We start from the raw sequence: 17,339 nt of genomic DNA, 5'->3' as shown, positions 1-17,339 counted from the left end.
CTTATTCCATACACTACATGCATTCAAATAAAACACCTTCAATCCTGTATTCACTCTTTTCGATTTTGTCCACCTTTTACACTGCAACTCATCGTATTGACTATAGTTTTGCCCTAACATCAGCTTCTCCTTGCTAGCAGTCTCACTTTGCAATGGAGTTCCTTTACATTCCCAACCACATAACTTCAGTGATCTCTAGATAGGCTTCTCATTTTGAGACTTGATAATGGAGTGGCAGCAGATCAAGGTAGGCCTTCCATCTCTCCCATCTTGTTTGTGGCAGCCTTCGAGATCATCCTTATTGCAGCAAGGCAGGTAGTTGGAGGGGTAAAGCTACAGTCAGGCTTCCTCCACTGAGAAGCTACCTGGATGATGTCACAAGCTACATGCAGAAGGCTGCCGAAGAGGTTGGACGAGCTAGTGACATGGACAAGGATGAAGATGAAGCCCTACATGTTGCAAAGCCTATCCCTCTGAAGAGGGGTCAGAAGTGAAAGCATCACCTATGTTGTAGGAGGTGAGGAAATCCCGATGTTGGCCAAGCAGCCCACCCAAAGCCTTGGGAGGCTGTACGCTGCAGAGCTCCCTGACAAGCAGATGGGAAAAGTAGCACAGAAACAGATTGCAGAGGGCCTGGCTAGAATTAACAAGAGCCAAACGGTACAACCAGAAATGGCTGGGGCTGCCTGGGTGTTTCTCGGACACTGGCCTCTTCGGGTAGAGCATGCTGCAGCTGCCACTGAGATCCTACAGTCTGGGGTACAAGTAGGAGAAAACCCGGCTGGTTTTTGAGCTGACGGAGTCCACCAACCCGCTGGTGAGGAGTGCCAATGCCCCAGGTCATATTGGCTGTAAGTGGAGAGCTCAAGCTGAAGTAGACCAGGCCATCAGCAGGCTGCAGCACCAAGAGATAGTTGACAGAGTCCAGGCTGGACATGCAGGACTTGGCTGTGAGAAGGCTGCATGTTTCTGGCCCAGGGCCTCGAGGAAAGAGAAGAAAGTGATGGTCGTGGAAGAGGTGACAGAGACAAAGCAGGAGTACGACAGGGTGAAGGCGGTGGCACAGGGCTGCCAGGGAAAGCTGGACAACATGGGAGGGCAGCATCAACACGTCATTCAGCTGGTCTATCCTGTGGAAGGTCCCACAAGCCAGACTCAGCTTCCTCATCAGGGCAGCCTATGTCCCCAAAGCCTTCACCTTCGGTTTGGCAATGAGGATAGTTGCCCCTCTGTGTTACCACCAATGCCGACCTCCAACACTTCCCGGCGGGATGCAACACTGCGCTGTCCCAAGGGCACTACAGTTGGTGGCACGTCCAGGTCCTAAAGGAGCACTTTTGGGTGCGATGTGAGACGCAGCCTTTCCCCAGCAGGATGCTTCTGCCCAAGAGCTCCTTCAGGACTCCTCGACACAGGCAAGGGGTGGAACATAAGGGCAGACAGCTACAGTTCCTCATGGAAATCACCACCACATCTCTCCGCCCAGACATAGAACTGTGCTCCACAGTTGCAAAGACAGTCCTGCTCACTGAATTGACCATCCCCTGGGAGGAAGGAATGGAGGCCGCCCACAGGAGGAAGAGGCTAAAGTACATAGACCTGGGAGCTGAGGGTAAGAAAGCTGACTGGAGGACTATCATCCGACATGTGGAGGTAAGATGCCAGGGCTTTGTCGGTGCATCAACGACAAAGTTATTCTGTGATATGGCAGAGATTGGAGTGAGGCCGAGGAGAGCCACCAGAGGGCAGCTTTTGGCTGTGTCTGAGGAGGAAGGACAGAAATTGGGGGACTGACAAACCCCACTGGAAGCTGCAGGGGTTGGCAGGGAGATGTCCGTGCCACTGTCCGCCACCAGGAGGTGTACCACGGCTGAGGGAGTGAGACACTAGTGGGCAGTGGTCCCTGGCTGATGACATGCACTGTTAGAGGTGCGACAGGCAGCAATGCCAAGCGAGAAACATCATCTTCCTGTAAATCTCTTTACTGCCAATCTGTAACTGCAAGTTTAATTACCTTATTCCATATATTGCATGCATTCAAATATAACACCTTGAGTCCCGTATTCACCGCTTTCGATCTTGTCCACCTTTTACATTGTAATTCATTGTCTGCAAGTTTGCCCTGTCATCAGTTTCTCCTTTCTAGAAGTCTCACTACACACTGCCTCTATTTGTAAACTAACTACCTCATCCTCAGCACTATCACTCCTGTTCCCATCCTCCTGCCAGATTAAGATTAATCCCTCTTGAACAGCTCTAGCAAACCTACCCACAAGGATATTGGTCCCTCTCGGGTTCAGGTATAACCCATCCCTTTTGTACAAGTTGTACCTTCTCCAAAAGAGATCCCAATGATCCAGAAATCTGAGTGCCTGCCCCCTGCACCAGTTCCTCAGCTACACATTCATTTGCTAAATCATCCTATTCTTACCCTCACTGGCAAGCAATACAACCTGCAATCCAGTGATTACTACCCTGGAGGTCCTGGTTTTCAGCTTTCTACCTAGCTCCCTAAAATCTCTCTTCAGGACCTTCTCACCTTTCCTACCTATGTCATTGGTGCAAATATGTCCAAAACTTCTGGCTGTTCACACCCCCTTTAGAATGCTGTAGGCCCGATCCAAGACATCCCTGACCTTGGGACCTGGGAGGCAGAGGCACATCTTTGAAATGCTGCTCAAACTCATTTTCTGGAATGACTGAAACATCCGAGCCAGTGTCTAATTCCATTTTAATTAATTTACCATTCACTTCAAGAATAAGTCATATTGCTTGTCTATTGTTAGCTGTCTCATTGTAAATGTCAAAGGTACCCTGTTCAGCTTTACTTTCATCATTATCATATTTTTCATCAACAGCATGAAGGTTAGTGCTCTTTTTAAAACTGCAACTTGACATTTTAGCTTTTTTTCTTCTCTGCGGTCCATTTACTTTTGTCTGCTCGACATGCTCTTTGCATGTGTCCTACTTGGTTGCATTTTCTGCAAGTTTCACCTTTAAATCTGCATTGGTCTGGTGTATGTGAGCCCCTGCCTGAATGGTAACACAATTTGTTTGTCCAGCAGGTTTCTGTTTAGACATTGCAATTTTGTTCACGCTCATTTTCATTCCTGACTGCAACTCAATTGTGTCTCTGTTTGCTGGTTCCATTGATGCAGCAATTTCAGCAGTTCTTTTAAATGTGATTTGTGCTTCTGTTAGGAGCCATTTCCAAATGTTTTCTTGTAAGATTCCGCAAACTAAATGATCAGTGCATCCATGCAAGTCTGTGCATCATTAAGCCCAATACTGAGCTGACAATACTCAGACAATCTCTTCAATTCAGCCACATATACAGAAATGGACTCCCCTTCTTCTTGATTTTGCAAATAGAACCTAAATGTTCCTGAATTACTTTCATGATATTAACAAAGTTCATCTAGGATAGTTAAGTTGGAGCAGTCAAACTTCAAAACTAACTGTACGCCTTTAAACCCAATGCACCCAGCACAATTGGTACTTGTTTCTCATTGGTTATTCCACTTTCTTCAAAATTCTGTTCAATTTGCTCAGTATATAAAATCCAGTTATCTGTAGTGTAATCAAATGCCTCAATCTTTCTGATGTAGCTAGCCATTTCTGCTTTTTTTAAATGATTATATCCACCTGGTACTCACTGTTTATGAACCTGTGAGTTCCTCCATTTTCTCTTTTTTAAAAGCTCAATTGTGTCTGCACATGCTGCGCCATTTTTTCCTCGCCATTCCTTGCTGCACTTCATCAGGTCAGAGTCGTCTCAGGTTCATTTTAAAAATACCTCATCACCACTGTTACATTTTGTATCTTCAAAAAATTAAACTAATTGATAGGAAAATGAGAGTCGTGTACTTTATTTTTTACTTTAAGCAAGGTGCACACTTATCACGTGCCATGATGTATGCAATTCACATATTTTTACATATGATCATAATGAATTATTTAAACCAACGAAGAATGCTTAATCAATAACATATTTACAAGATTATTCAAATATTACTGAAGTATCAAATAGGCAACAAGTAGCCAGGTCTATGTTAAAGGATTTGGCAGCCAGCCAGCCTAGATAGGTATATCACCACCATCACGGGCTTTATCAGCAAGTGTGCTGAGGACTGTGCGTCCCCAAACTGGAAAGTATGAATGATGTAGGAGATCCACTTCTTAGTGAAGTCTCAGACTGCAGCATTCAACTTTCTAAGTTCTGACTTCCAGTAAGGTGATGGCGCATTTGGATGCAGTGGTCCCGGGAGCCAACCAAAGCTGTTTTCATCTTTTTTAAATGTGTTTTTTTTTACTATTGCAGGACAATACTGGACATTAAGAACTTCAGATGCTGCCTGTCTACCCCATCAGTGAGATGCCCTTTAGTGGAGGAACTGGAAGAGCTGGACTTGGTGTGGACCTTGTTACTTCCTGCTATGGGAAGGCATTGGAATTGGTGTGTGAAGACAGCTGGTGGTATAACAGTAAATGATGGTCTTGGATGTTTCTCTTGTGATCACAAGACCCTGTTGGACATTGATAGTGTAAAGTGCAGAAAGTCTGATTCCCTTGGTTACTGGTGAGACAGGGAAGCTGCATGGCTTCGGCAGTAATGAGTACTAGGCCTCAAGCTGCATGCTTGCCTGTTGCAGTAGTCCAGGAGAGGAGATGACAGAGGTGGTGTAGTGTGGGTCCTCCATCAGTGCTGCCCTCTAGTGTATGCTCAGTGGGATGACAAGCTGGATTGTGTGCATGCTTGCGTACATTGTCTGTGGACTCCTGAGAACTGCTTGTTCTTGCCGATAACAACCATGAACCATTAATTTATAGGACATGCCTCTCAGGGACTTGGTCTGTAAAATATTTTTTAGTGTGACTATATGTTTTATTGGCATCTTATATGTACCTTGTGCTGTGTATGACTGTTGGTACTGGTTTCGTTTGGCTGTATTCATGTGTAATCATGTATGGTTGAATGACAATTGAACTTGAACTGATCTTCACGGGGGTTGCTTTGGGGTTTTAACATTTAACTGTCATTCATTCTTTGGGGCTCCTCTGTTTTTGTGGATGTTTGTGAAGAAAAAGAATTTCAGGATGTATATTGTATACATTTCTCTGAAATTAAACATACCTATTGATTGAAGAAATCGGGGTCGGACCTCTGTAAAACTATCAAGGATGCTGAGAGACAATACCAATCCAAAATCAAGTCTCAGACTAGCATCAGTTGTAGCAGGTCTTATGTGCTACGGTGGGCTACAAGACAAAGTCATCCAGCATTGACAACAGCAATGCATCCTTTCCCGATGAACTTAATGCATTCTATGCATGTTTTGAACAGAAAAGGATTGGAATTCCATGACCCTCCCCAAAAGCGTCCAATGCACTTGAACCCACAAGTCACCATTGCAAACATTATTGTAAAATTATTCTTCCAGAGAATAAGCCCCTGGAAAGCATTTAGCATGGATTGTGTCCCTGGCAATGTCCTTAGTCCCTATGAGTGGGTATTCACAGACATTTTCCCTTCTCCCTGCTTCAATCTGACCATTTTACTTGCTTAAATACCACTATAATCCCAGTACTTAAGAAAAACATGATAACCTGCCTTAATGACCTCCGCTCGGTAGCTCTGATGTCCACCATCATGAAGTGCTGGTCAGGGTTAACTCAAACTTGCCAGACAACCTCAATCAACTGCAAATCACATACTGATGGAATAGTTCTATGGCAGATGTAATCTCCCTGTCCCTGCACTCATCTCTGGAGCATCTGGTAAAGACATTTACATTAGATTATTGTTTATTGACTACAGCTTCACCTTCATTACTATAATCCCAAGCAAATCCATCCCTAAACCCCTAGGCCTGGGACTCAACATCCACCCTTTGCAACTGGATCCTTGACTTCCTGCCCAAGAGAAGACAATCAGTAAGGATAGACAGCAATACCTCCGAATGATTATCCTTGACACTAGTGCCCCACAAGGCTCCATCCTCACCCCCTACTCTACTCCCTATACCGTGACTGCATGGTCAAATTCAATCTATAAGTTTGCAGTGTAGTGAGCCATATCTCAAATAATAATGAGTCAGAGTACAAGAGGAAATAGTGAGCTTCATGACATGGTGTTATGACAACAACCTTTCCCTCAATGTCAACAAAAGAGCTGGCCATCAACTTCAGGAAATGGGTGGTGCATGTGTTCTTACTTACATAAGTTGGTGCTGAGGTAGAGAGGGTTGACAGCTTCAAGTTCTTAGGAGTGAACATCAACAGTAACCTGTCCTGGTTGAACCACACTGGGGCCACTGCCATGAAAGCTCTCTCGCATCTTTTCTTCCTCAGGAGGCTAAAGAAAAATTTGGCATGTCCATTTTGACCAACAACAAACGTAGAAAGCGTCGGATGTGCATGCATCCCCATTTGATATGGCAACTGCTCTGCCTGTGACTGTAAGAAACTGCAGAAAATTGAGGGCGCAGTTGAACACATCACAGGAACAAGCCATGGACTCTGTCTGCAATTCTCATTGCCTATGTAATGCAGTCAACATAATCAAAGACCCTCCACACACCAGGCATTCTCTCTTCTTTCCCATCCATTTAGGTAGAAGATACAAAAGTCTGAGAACACATACCACAAGCTTCAAGAACCTATAAACTGTGTGTTTGTACACCAGATGGTGCTACACTGTGCCAGAAGTACTTAATGCTTTATGTTCATATCTTGCCGGGCAATGGAGCAGAAATCTTTCACTCACAATTAAATCCAATACTTGGTGCATATGCACAGAAAATGCATAAGGACTTTATGGCTACAGTATTAATAGGGATCTCCTGGGAAAGCTAATCTTCTTGTAGTTTCCCCTCTCAAAATAAGAAACCACAGAGATTATTTCATTAACCTTCACACTTTACCACTGTGGTTAATATGACACAATTGACGACAATGTTCTTCTAGATCACCTTGAGAACTGGGTTGGCCGCTCTGGTAGTGCCCTTAATTGGTTTCACTCATATGTCTTAGAAATTTTTTTGTCTGTTTTGGAGACCAATTTTCCAAGAGAAATTATGTACCTTTTGGTCCCCTGCTCCTCCCCTCATATGCTCCCCTTAGGAGACATCTTTGGAGAGCATAAACTTGATTTCCACAGTTATGCAGATGACACAGAATTGTGTGTCTCAGTTGAGTCTGATGATGATAACACTTTAGCAACACATACAAAATGCTGGTGGAACACAGCAGGCTAGGCAGCATCTATAGGAAGAAGCACTGTCGACGTTTCGGGCCGAGACCCTTCGTCAGGACTAGTCGTAGTGTAGACAGTGTAGTCCTGACGAAGGGTCTCAGCCCGAAACGTCGACAGTGCTTCTCCCTATAGATGCTGCCTGGCCTGCTGCGTTCCACCAGAATTTTGTGTGTGTTGCTTGAATTTCCAGCATCTGCAGATTTCCTGGTGTTTGTTTTTGTTGATGATAACACTCTATCTTCTTTGGCTGCTGGCAAAGCTGCAATAAACTAATGGATGAGTGATAACTTTCTAAAACTAAACGAAGATAAAACTGTTACACTTTTAGTTGGTCCCAAAGCCAGAAAAGGTAAACTTCTTGATACACTTGGGAACTTGGCTCCTCTTGTGAAATCGGAAGTAACAACCCTGGGTGTTATCCTTGATTCAGATTTGAATTTTAAATCCTACATAAAGAATGTGACCGGAGCAGCATTTCCAGATTAAGAAATATTGAAAAAATTCATCTGTTTCTGTCATATAATGATGCTGAAAACACTAATATATTGAATTGACTAGATTATTGCAATGTGCTTTTTACTGGTCTTCCAAAGCAATCTACTGATAAACTTCAACTCTGCTAGAATTTTGACTAAAACCAGAATGGAAGAATATGTCACTCCTGTCCTAGCTCCCCTGCCTTGGCTTCCTGTTTCTTTTAGAATCGATTTTAAAGTTCTCTTACTTGTTTTTAAAGCTCTCAATGGATGGAACATGTCACAGAATTGCTTCTGTTTTATAATCCTTCTCTAGCTCTCAGGCCTTCTTCATTTGGTCTCTTAAATAAAAAAAACAAACTCGCCCAAAAGGTTTGCAGATAAAACGCTGGAGGAACTCAGCAGGTCAGACAGCATAGAAATGAATAAACAGTTAATGTTTCAGGCTGAGATCCTTCTTCAGCCCTCAAAAGGTAACTGTCATATCAGCTTTTTTGAACTATGCTCCTAAACTGTGGTATTCAAACCCTAAAACTATAAGGGGTGCAGACTCAGTTGACTCTTCAAACAGCCGGCAGTTTTCAGGACAAAGTCATCAATGGCAGAAGACATGCTAGAGAGGCATCTTTTCAAATTGCTGCAATTCTTAAGGTGCAGTCCTTTCCACAGTGTCATCGGGCAGGATTTAGACCCAGTGACACTGAAGAAAAAATGACACATTTCCAAATCAGAATGGTATGCAACTTAGGAAGTGAACTGCCAAGGAATCAGCTTCTGATCTGCTCCGATAATCACAACGATCACGTTGCAGTGGTGACCAGCAAAATGATTACGGTGGGGAAACTGGTCATGGTAATTCCACTAAATGGCAAGAAACTGTGGTTCATTCCTCAGTTGAAAGAAATAGTCATTGGATGACACTCTTGTGGCTATTATGTCAGAATCAGTATCAGGTTTAATCTTGACAGGTCTCCTTTTGGTGTTTTGTGGCAGCAGATCAGAGCAAGACAAAAAAAAAACTCAGCTCTCAGAGCAATCCCATTAATCTCATTCCCATTTATTTCCCCGTAGCTCTTTTTCCGACACGTGCCCACTAAATCCCCTGATTCTTCTAGTACCCACCTACACTCGGGACAATTTACAGTAATCAATGAACAACCGGAACACCTTTGACACGTGGGAGGAAACCAGAGAAGAAAGGGGAAACCCGTGAGGTCACAGGGAGAATATTTCAATCTAATGCAATCAGCACTTGAGATCAGAATTAATTTTGGCTAATAGGAGTTGTGCAGCAGCAGACTCTGTCTGAACTCAGTCTGTCTGTCTGACCCTTTCGCTTGATTCAGCAGCAGACTCTGTCTGAACTCAGTCTGTCTGTCTGACCCTTTCGCTTGATTCAGCAGCAGACTCTGTCTGAACTCAGTCTGTCTGTCTGACCCTTTCGCTTGATTCAGCAGCAGACTCTGTCTGAACTCAGTCTGTCTGACCCTTTCGCTTGATTCAGCAGCAGCCACTGTCTGAACTCAGTCTGTCTGTCTGACCCTTTCGCTTGATTCAGCAGCAGACTCTGTCTGAACTCAGTCTGACTGTCTGACCCTTTCGCTTGATTCAGCAGCAGACTCTGTCTGAACTCAGTCTGTCTGTCTGACCCTTTCGCTTGATTCAGCAGCAGACTCTGTCTGAACTCAGTCTGACTGTCTGACCCTTTCGCTTGATTCAGCAGCAGACTCTGTCTGAACTCAGTCTGACTGTCTGACCCTTTCGCTTGATTCAGCAGCAGACTCTGTCTGAACTCAGTCTGTCTGTCTGACCCTTTCGCTTGATTCAGCAGCAGACTCTGTCTGAACTCAGTCTGTCTGTCTGACCCTTTCGCTTGATTCAGCAGCAGACTCTGTCTGAACTCAGTCTGTCTGTCTGACCCTTTCGCTTGATTCAGCAGCAGACTCTGTCTGAACTCAGTCTGTCTGACCCTTTCGCTTGATTCAGCAGCAGACTCTGTCTGAACTCAGTCTGACTGTCTGACCCTTTCGCTTGATTCAGCAGCAGACTCTGTCTGAACTCAGTCTGTCTGTCTGACCCTTTCGCTTGATTCAGCAGCAGACTCTGTCTGAACTCAGTCTGTCTGACCCTTTCGCTTGATTCAGCAGCAGACTCTGTCTGAACTCAGTCTGTCTGTCTGACCCTTTCGCTTGATTCAGCAGCAGACTCTGTCTGAACTCAGTCTGACTGTCTGACCCTTTCGCTTGATTCAGCAGCAGACTCTGTCTGAACTCAGTCTGACTGTCTGACCCTTTCGCTTGATTCAGCAGCAGCCACTGTCTGAACTCAGTCTGTCTGTCTGACCCTTTCGCTTGATTCAGCAGCAGACTCTGTCTGAACTCAGTCTGACTGTCTGACCCCTTCGCTTGATTCAGCAGCAGACTCTGTCTGAACTCAGTCTGACTGTCTGACCCTTTCGCTTGATTCAGCAGCAGACTCTGTCTGAACTCAGTCTGACTGTCTGACCCTTTCGCTTGATTCAGCAGCAGCCACTGTCTGAACTCGGTCTAACTGTCTGACCCTTTCGCTTGATTCAGCAGCAGACTCTGTCTGAACTCGGTCTAACTGTCTGACCCTTTCGCTTGATTCAGCAGCAGACTCTGTCTGAACTCAGTCTGACTGTCTGACCCTTTCGCTTGATTCAGCAGCAGACTCTGTCTGAACTCAGTCTGACTGTCTGACCCCTTCGCTTGATTCAGCAGCAGACTCTGTCTGAACTCAGTCTGACTGTCTGACCCTTTCGCTTGATTCAGCAGCAGACTCTGTCTGAACTCAGTCTGACTGTCTGACCCTTTCGCTTGATTCAGCAGCAGACTCTGTCTGAACTCAGTCTGTCTGACCCTTTTGCTTGATTCAGCAGCAGACTCTGTCTGAACTCAGTCTGTCTGTCTGACCCTTTCGCTTGATTCAGCAGCAGACTCTGTCTGAACTCAGTCTGTCTGACCCTTTCGCTTGATTCAGCAGCAGACTCTGTCTGAACTCAGTCTGACTGTCTGACCCTTTCGCTTGATTCAGCAGCAGCCACTGTCTGAACTCAGTCTGACTGTCTGACCCTTTCGCTTGATTCAGCAGCAGACTCTGTCTGAACTCAGTCTGTCTGTCTGACCCTTTCGCTTGATTCAGCAGCAGACTCTGTCTGAACTCAGTCTGACTGTCTGACCCTTTCGCTTGATTCAGCAGCAGACTCTGTCTGAACTCAGTCTGACTGTCTGACCCTTTCGCTTGATTCAGCAGCAGACTCTGTCTGAACTCAGTCTGTCTGACCCTTTCGCTTGATTCAGCAGCAGACTCTGTCTGAACTCAGTCTGACTGTCTGACCCTTTCGCTTGATTCAGCAGCAGACTCTGTCTGAACTCAGTCTGACTGTCTGACCCTTTCGCTTGATTCAGCAGCAGACTCTGTCTGAACTCAGTCTGTCTGACCCTTTCGCTTGATTCAGCAGCAGACTCTGTCTGAACTCAGTCTGTCTGTCTGACCCTTTCGCTTGATTCAGCAGCAGACTCTGTCTGAACTCAGTCTGTCTGACCCTTTCGCTTGATTCAGCAGCAGACTCTGTCTGAACTCAGTCTGTCTGTCTGACCCTTTCGCTTGATTCAGCAGCAGACTCTGTCTGAACTCAGTCTGACTGTCTGACCCTTTCGCTTGATTCAGCAGCCGCCATGTGATGTCGTGCCACCGTCTCAGCTGAATCCTGACTGGCTGACCTTTAAATTTGATAATGTCGTGTCTTTTTCTAGATGCACCAGATCAGGGGATACATCAGCCCTGCTCTACTCTGACAAGATCTATAAGATTAAACAGATTGTGCCTATGGTCTACAGATGATCAGAATGGTCACCTTGTATTTCTCGAAACTGGAGGGTTTATGGCCATTCCTTTTAACAATCTTCAAATCAGAGAAATTGATTTGGTGAACTATCAGTGCACTCCTACTGCAAGTATAATTTTCATGAAATAAGTAGACCAGACCTGTTCATATTAATTCTAGGTATACTCTCACCAGGACGTTACATAATCTCATTGAATACTTTCTCTTGAACACAAATCCCTTGCAATAAATGCAAATATACCTTTCATGTTCCTAATTGCTTGCTCTGTCTGCATTTTAATGTTCAGTAATTTGTGTACAAGCAGTACATTTCAGTCTCCCATTGTTAAAAAAAGTTCACACAGAAACATAGAACCGCAGAAAACCTACAGCACAATACAGGCCCTACGGCCGACGATGCTGTGGTGAACATGTACTTCCTTTAGAAATTACCTAGGGTTACCCATAGCCCTCTATTTTTCTGAGCTCCATGTACGTATCCAGGAGACTCTTAAAAGACCCTATCGTATCTGCCTGCACCACTGTCGCCGGCAGCCCATTCCACGCACTCACCACTCTCTGCGTAAAAAAAACTTACCCCTGACATCTCCTCTGTACCTACTTCCAAGCACCTTAAAATTGTGCCCTCTCATGTTAGCCATTTCAGCCTTGGGGAAAAGCCTCTGACTATCCACATAATCAATGCCTCTCATCGTCTTATACATCTCTATCAGGTCACCTCTCATCCTCCACTGTTCCAAGGAGAAAAGGCCGAGTTCACTCAACCTATTCTCATAAGGCATGCTCTCCAATCCAGGCAACATCCTTGTAAATCTCCTCTGCACTCTTTCTATGGCTTCCACATCCTTCCTGTAGTGAGGTGACCAGAACTGAGCACAGTACTCCAAGTGGGGTCTGACCAGGGTCCTGTATAGCTGCAACATTACCTCTCGGCTCTTAAACTTAACCTCACTTTTTCACTTCTTTTATCAACGTGGATGAGCTAACTTTTTCTGAGATTATATTCAATCCACTATCCCCCTAGGTTGTTTTATATACCCTGATGGCCTTCAATATGCTCCTCACAATTCACAGACCTACCCAGCTTTGTACCATCTGATGTTTTGAATTCATTACATTTGAGCATTTCATCCAATTCATGTCTAAGATTATGAACAGCTGGGCATCTATCACTAATTCCATCAGCACCAACACCACTTACAGTCTCCCCAAGTTGAAAATAACCTATTTATTCCTGCTATATTTTCTATCCATTAATCAATCTTCCATTGGTACCAGTATGTTATCCCCAATCCAGCTGAACATAGAATAAGATATGTTTGTTGGAAACTATATAATGTTTCATTTGATCTAATATTAATACTATTTTTACATTAACGTATTAGCCATGATTGGTCAACTTCTGCAAATCTGGTTTTGGAAAAGCCATATATCCTTTTTTGTCTGTTGGGTACATTATATAGTTTCCAACAAACATATCTTATTCATAAAATATGCAGTAGTACAATAAGGATATGATCTTAACTGCCCTGTGTCGCTGGATTCTGGATTTCTTGACAGAGAGACCACAGTCAGTCCGTGTTGGCAGGAACATCTCTGACTCCATCACACTGAGCACTTGATCCCCACAAGGCTGTGTGCTCAGCCCATTGCTGTTTACACTGCTAACACATGACTGTGCAGCCAGATTCAAGGGGAACCTGATCATTAAATTTGCTGGTGATACCACAGTGGTGGGGCTCATCAGCAAAAATGATGAAGCAATGTACAGGGAGGAGGTCAAACACCTAGAGAGCTGGTGCAATGACAACAACTTGATGCTTAATGTCACCAAAACCAAGGAGATGATCGTCGATTTCAGACGGTCTCAGCCTGAGCACACACCCCTCAGCATCAGCGGCTCCACAGTGGAGAGAGTGGAAAACATCAAGTTCCTTGGGGTGCAGATCTCAGACAATCTCACCTGGTCCAGGAACACCACTGGGATTGTGAAACGGGCCCAGCAGAGATTGCACTTTCTGAGGAAGCTTAAACAAGCATCACTCCCCACTAACATCTTAACTACATTCTACAGAGGCGTGGTTGAGAGTGTGCTGACCTTTTGCATCACAACCTGGTACTCCAGCTGCAGTGCTGCCGACAAAAAAGCCTTGCAGAGGGTGGTTAGGGGAGCAGAGAAGGTTATTGGGGTCTCCCTACCTTCTGTCCAAGATCTCTTTCAGAGTCGATGCCTCCAGAAGACACGGTACATCATTAAAGACCCCTCACACCCTCTCCATGATCTGTTTGTTCTTCTGCCATCAGGCAAACATTACAGGAGCATCAAAACTAAAACCACAAGGCTACTAAACAGCTTCCTCCCACAGGCAGTCAGACCGCTAAATAGCTGCTCTACCTGACTCTGCTTTGGACACTTTTAACTTGCACTGGACACTTATAACTTGTTTTTAACTGACATGTGGTTGTTGTGTTTTACTATTTATTGTTATGTTTGTTATGTTATGATTGCACTGCTCCTGGGAAACGGTCTCATTCTGCCCTGCAGAGCTGATGTACGGTTAGAATGACAATAAAGTTTTTGAATCTTTTGAATCTTGAATCTTCTTTCACTGTACCAATCAATTCAAATGCTAATGTACAATGTAATAATGTCTTTACAGTGTATTTCAATCCCATACGGTACATTAGTGAAGTGTTGAGAGGTTGTTACAAGGAACCCAGCGCCTCAGCACTGCACAGTGGGAGATACACCAAGAGCTTTTGCAGTAGCTTCAAACCAGCTGGCAGCATTCACATGTGGATGTTTCATTGGACTGGAAGATTTTTGGCAGATCAAGGTCCATTTTTCACAGCCTTCCATTTTGTTTTGCTACATGCCCCTGGGAAAAAATGGAAAAGCCTTGAATCCTTTGTTAGGCAGCTGCTTTGATGAATCTCAGTGAAAAATGCTGCACCCCTTTCCAAAATTTCTTGGCAAATACACAGTACATAAGAAAGTGGGTGATGTGTTATCTCCAGCACAGCACCTGCAATGTGCTTGAGATTCCAAGTGCACATGCAGGATCTGATGAGGGTGTTTTCCTCATCACCGTCCAAGTGAGGTCTTAGAGTTTGGGAGTTTTGATAATGAGACAGTTTGTCAAATGATTTTGACAGTCTTAAAGGGATATAATTTTCTCTAAAAGTATATTTTATTCATAATATATACTATATGATTAACACAAGTGTAGGCCACTGTTCGTCTACTGTGGTAGCCTTGAAGGCAGTTTTCTCGTCTACTATGTAGTGAGCTCAGTATCTCAGACCACATCTCAGGCAAAATATATTTATTTTCAGTTGAACCTTTCACTCCAGTTCCCACATTCTGGCCTTAACCCTTATCTGTTAACTGGAAGAAGCGCTGTGGAGAAACTTATGAGCTATACAGAGTAGGTTGTAAAAATTTAATAGGCTTCTGGCTCAGAATGCTTCGCATTAATTATTTGCATAGAACCACAGAAGGAACACTGACAAAATTCACAGATAACTTTTAAATGGGAGCATGGTAGAGAGGCTTGCAAAGAGAGTTGCAACATAATACTGCCCAGATTACAAACCAGACAAAGAAGATGTAATTCAATGTTAATAAGCATGAAGTGGAAGGCTTATAAAAAGGTCATATCACACATATTCCTGTTTGGGTGAAAGAAAAGCATGCCAAGTTCAGAGAGCTCTTGCTGTTAAGAGATACTGAGGGAGGCCAGGGGAGAAATAGCAGAGGCCCTTGTAGAGATATTTGCTTCTTCAATAGCACAAAAAGTTCCAAAGCACTGGAACTTGGCTAATGTTGTTCTGATCTTCGAGAAGGGCAGCAATGACATCCCATGGAACTACAGGTTGGTGAGCTTGTCTTCATTTGTAGGGAAGATACAGAAGGTATAGTTTGAGGGACAAGATCTACCTCACGTCTTAATAAGCTGGTAAGGAAGGCGGGCTCTGTCGTGGGCAAAGGACTGGAGAGTTTAACATCGGTAGCTGAGCGAAGGGCGCTGAGTAGGCTACGGTCAATTATGGATAACTCTGAACATCCTCTACATAGCACCATCCAGAGACAGAGAAGCAGTTTCAGTGACAGGTTACTATCAATGCAATACTCCTCAGACAGGATGAAGAGGTCAATACTCCCCAATGCCATTAGGCTTTACAATTCTACCTCCAGGACTTAAGAACTTTTTAAAAGCTATTAATGCTTTTTGAGACGGTGATTTAGATGCATATCATATTTTTTTTTACTGAGTTAAGTATTGTATGTAATTAGTTTTGCTACAGCAAGTGTATGGGACATTGGAAAAAAGTTGAATTTCCCCATGGGGATGAATAAAGTATCTATCTATCTATCTATCTATCACTTGGATAGTGGCATGAGTTACAGGGCAATAGAGGCGTGGTGCAGTTAAAACAGAAAGCAACAAATACTGGAGTGTTATATTTGAATGCATGTAGCATAAGGAATAAAATGGACGATCTTGAAATTCAGCTACAGATTGGCAAATATGATGTTGTGGCCATCTCTGAAACTTGGCTAAAGGATGGCTGCCATTGGGAGCTGAACATCCAAGGATATACAGTGTATCAGAAAGAGAGGTTAGTTGGCAGAGGGGGTGGCATTGCCTTATGTATAAGAAATAATATTAAATCATTAGAAAGGGATGACATAGGATTGGAAGGTGTAGAGTCTCTGGGTTGAGGTAAGAAATGACAAGGGTAAAACTACCCCAAAGGCAGTTGTATACAGGGCTCCAAACAGCAGTCGGGATGTGGATTACAAATTAGAGCAGGAGGTAGAAAAGACGTGTCAGAAAGGCAATGTCATGATAATTGTTGAGGATTTTAACATGAAAGTGGATTGGGAAAACCAGGCCAGTACTGGCCCTCAAGAGAGAGAATTTGTAGAATGTCTAAGGAATGGCTTTTTAGAACAGCTTGTTGTTGAGCCCACTAGGGGATTGGCCATGCTGGATTGGGTGTTGTGCAATGATCCAGTGGTGATAAGAGAGCTTAAGGTTAATGAACCCTTGGGGAACAATGATCACAATATGTTTGAGTTCACATTGAAATTTGAGAGGGAAAAAATAAAATCTAATGTGCTGGTATTTCAGTGGAATAGAGGAAATTACAATGGCATGAGCGGGGGAACTGTCCGAAGTTGAGTGAAAAGGGACATTTGCAGGATGGACAGCAGAGCATCAATGGCTGGAGTTTCTGCGAAAAATGAGGTAAGTACAAGACAGATATATTCCAAGTAAGAAGAAATTTTCAAATGGAAGAAGGACACTACCGTGGCTGACATGAAGTCACAGCCAAAGTAGAAGCAAAAGAGAGGGCATACAAGGAAACCAGAGCTATTGGGAAGATAGAGGATTGGGAAGCTTTTAAGAAATTGCAGAGGGGAACTAAGAAGGTCACTTGGAAGGAAAAGATCAATTATGAGAGGAAGCTGGTGACTAATATCAAAAAAGGTACTAAAAGCTTTTTAAGTACAGTATATAAAAGGTAAAAGAGAGTTGAGGGCAGATATAGGACCAATAGAAAATGACGCTGGAGATTTTGTAATAAGAGACGCAGAGATGGCAGAAGAACTGAATGTGTATTTTGCATCAGTCTTCACAGTGGAAGATATCTGCAGTATGCCGGACATTCAAGAGTGTCAGGGAAGTGAAGTTTATGCAGTGAAAATTACGAGTGAGAAGGTGCTCAGGAA

Source organism: Hemitrygon akajei, chromosome 13 (genome assembly GCF_048418815.1).
Source record: "Hemitrygon akajei chromosome 13, sHemAka1.3, whole genome shotgun sequence".
Taxonomy (NCBI): domain Eukaryota; kingdom Metazoa; phylum Chordata; class Chondrichthyes; order Myliobatiformes; family Dasyatidae; genus Hemitrygon; species Hemitrygon akajei.
This window is presented reverse-complemented; position numbering follows the sequence as displayed.